This window comes from Phaethon lepturus, unplaced genomic scaffold (assembly GCF_000687285.1).
Source record: "Phaethon lepturus isolate BGI_N335 unplaced genomic scaffold, ASM68728v1 scaffold5308, whole genome shotgun sequence".
In the NCBI taxonomy this organism is placed as follows: domain Eukaryota; kingdom Metazoa; phylum Chordata; class Aves; order Phaethontiformes; family Phaethontidae; genus Phaethon; species Phaethon lepturus.
In genome coordinates, this window is record NW_010558181.1 from 44,664 (window position 1) to 48,288 (window position 3,625).

Sequence of the window (3,625 nt, forward strand, 5' to 3'; positions counted from 1 at the left end):
CTCTTTCCACCTAAAAAACACTTTACCTTTTTTATTTGCTTCTCGTAACAAGCCCATTTCCCTCAAAGAAAAAGGTCTTAAGGGTGATGCTTCTATACAATTTAAACAATTTTCAACTGCTTTTGAAAATTTTCCAACATTGGCACCATATTTCTAACAAAAAAGTACAGTTCTACTTGTATTAGTTTTGTCCCTTAGAGTCCTTCTTACTGCTTTTCAAATACATCTGAGCTAGGAATACCAAGGACAAATTTCAAAAATCTGTATTTAGTGACACAAATTGTGAAACAATATTTTAGAATTGGTTTTGATTGGTGAAGGCAGTGAAGAGAAAGACAGCCACTTTAACATAACATATAAAAAAGTTTTCGGACTACACTAGACAATGCACAGGGTGAAGAAAGACGTTTACACTATTTAGCTCTTCTCAAGCGAGGCACGTTCTTAGCCAGAATTTAAAAATACAGATCCAACAATCTAATATCCATATTTTGAACTTAATAAAAAAATCTTAAGCATTTAAATGAATTTAACCTCATATATCAAATGTCAAGGGCTATATTTTTTTCTACTATATTTTTTCCTGTATATGCAGTAAATTGAACTAATCTTCTTGCCTCTAAATGAGATCACATTAAAACGTCTACAATGATTTAATTGAATTTACAATTCTAGGAAAATAAACAAACTTCCCAGTATTCTATTCTACATGATAAGTGCTTGCAGAGACAAAACACTTAGTTTTAGGAACAGGTATTCAGAAGCCCTAAGCTGCCAGTCCTGACATGGGGGCACTTTTGATTTGTCATTTGACTGAGGTCTCTAATGAGGACACATCAAGTGAGATTTTCAGAGACGCTGACTTTTTAGCCATTTTCCTGGCTTTTGAATTGAACTTTCCAACAATTTTCATTAAATAAATCCTTCTTATGACTGCCGTAGCTGTTACATAGCTGTTGCGACACTTGGACCTGTCACATCATTAACAGACATACTTTCAGAATTGCAACTTGAATTTAAATCCTATCGATAAACTTCTAATGCACTGGATACAAAAAGAGTCCGTTTACTTTTGTAACGCTTGTAAATCCTGCGTACCACGTTACACTGCTTACTCAAGTGCGAGATACCTTCTGTACACTTAAAAGCCTTGAGTTTTCTCACTCGAGCTGTGAGAACGGCTTCTCGAGGTTCAGCCTGGAGGAGAGGAGAGGGTGGGAGTCCTGCCTGCCGCAGCCTGTTCCCCTGCCCCGCAGCACGCGGGGGGCTTGGACAACCCGCTGTCAAAGGCAACGTGTCCCCCCCAGAGGTGATCTCCTCTGGCTCGAGCCACGCGAGCTTTGCAAAAGAAACTGCAGGGAGGGAAAAACCAGGGGCTGAAGCCAGCAGAGCAGCTGTAGAAAAAGCTAAAGCAGGGGCTGCTGATACCAAAAATATTTCCTCAATTCTGACTGGACTTAAACTGCCCTTGACAACTGGCTGCTTGAGCCAAGCTTGTTCCACTTTCATCTCAGTCCCTTCACCTCTGCTGTGCTCCACAGCTGCCCTTCTTAACTTCCCCTTCTCCCTTATTGTTTCCCACAGATCTCCCCTTTTCCTTGTCTTTCTAATCCCTGAATAATATTCCTCTGCTAAAAAGGGAGGATTAACCTGTCATTTATCATCACAACATCGATAGTGATGTACTACCCCTCTCCCTTCCCTTCCCATTTTGCCTATTTATATACTATCTCATCAAGGCGGGGAGACTGTCCCTTACCCTACCATTTGTACAGTGTCCAGCAAACTGTGCCTGTTTGGTTGGTCTCTCATGTATAACACAATCAGTGAAGCCTCTGCAAGAAGAAAAGCCAACTAAAGTTCCTCTTTAAGGACTTTGGACAATGATGAGATGTTTTCTCAAGCTGAACTCTGACAGAAAGTACCATGGTCTCACAACGTCGAAAATTCATTAGTCATTTGACTTAAATGGGCGAGCTGTCTATACAACTAGCACAGGCTATAATTCTTCACTCATGGCCTAATAAGATGCTTCCATTTCTGATGTTTGCTACCTTTTCTCTTTCAAAGAGAAAAGGCAGTACAACTACAAGACTTTGTTTCTTACAAACCTAAAGAACAGAATACGACCCAGACTTCCATTTGTCCCAAGCACGTTGTTGCTCAGCGGTGGTTTTAAACTGAATAGTTACACCAAGATCCAGATAATCTTTGTAACATACTTATAGCAACACCTCAGAAGACCTCAGCTGTGCCAGGGATATGCTTAACTTAAACTTAAAAATAACCTACTTTTTAAGATATGTGGGGTAAAGTCAAAGATCACTAGAATTCAACAGAACTTTTCCCCAAGTCATCAGAGTTTGCCAGATTCGTGGAGAAATCTCTGGTTTATGTTCAGTTTATAAATTAAAAAAAAAAAAGAAAAGATGCATAATGAAAAATTAGACAGTATGAGAAGAGCACAGCATTCTGGAAACCTGGGAAACTTCCTTCAATAAAGCTATAAAACAAACTCCCAGCAGTGTTTGCCAGGTTTTGTAATGTTCTTACCCATTAGTTTTCTGAACAGGCATTTATGGCTTTTCAGGGCTTCCATTTGCACCGACCATCACTCTTCTGCATGGTCCTGTGCAGCAATGACCGAGGCGCCCGTATCGGCAGGTCTCAGTGCAGATCCGTTGCTCGGTCACCGCGCCGTCCCTAAGCCATGACCGAAATGTGCAGCAAACCCCCTCATGCCAGACCCCTCCATCTGCCGCCTCAGTCTTCTGGTTTCTTGACTTGCCCTTCCCTGAACAGTCTCTTTTACCCTCCTATGGACACCGTCCCTCTGTTATTACCTGCAACAGCCACGAGCCCTGTGGGTTTTATGCTCTTGGCCAGGTTTCAAGTTTCCGCATTTCCATTGCTTTTCGCCCTCCGCGTGCTAATCAGGGGTTCCCTAGTGGGGTCCGGGATCTAGATGCCTGTTTAACTTCTATCCTCAACATTTCAAAACCATTAGTCAGGGCCTGGACTGTGGCCATCAGAATACGAGTACTGTAAGGTAAACAGTAACTCCCATATTTTCTTCACCCTCTGCATCTGGAAGACAAATAATGAGTCCCACAGCGTATTGTTTATTCGCATCCCATACTAATTTTAGTTATAATGATAAGGACCTAATAGCTGCTTCCTGGCTATTCGGTGGAGCACAGAGAGGTACCAGAAAGCATGAAGATGGGTAGCCTGAGATGGGAGGATGGCAGACCTGTGCCTTCACGCGCTTTGCCATATTCTGAACTTTCTCTCCAATTAGCAAGTCTGGTCATTGTCACTCTAATGAGTTACCCACGACCGTCCGTATTACCCGCAAGATAAATACTTGATCCAGAACAACCTACTGTCAGTGCAAACTTCTATGAGTAAAACCCCATTAAATCCCCAGGCGATCGTGCCTCTAGCTGCATTGCTATAAATACACATCTACGCTGTTAAGTAGCCCAACTGTTAAACTCATCTGCAAGTACCGTGACTCCAGCTCATCACTGTTAATTCATTCAGGCTCCCCTCTTCTTCATTTTAGATAATCTCGGGTTGCTTCTCCCTTGAGTGAGATAATACTCCCAATTTGTGGGAAGGA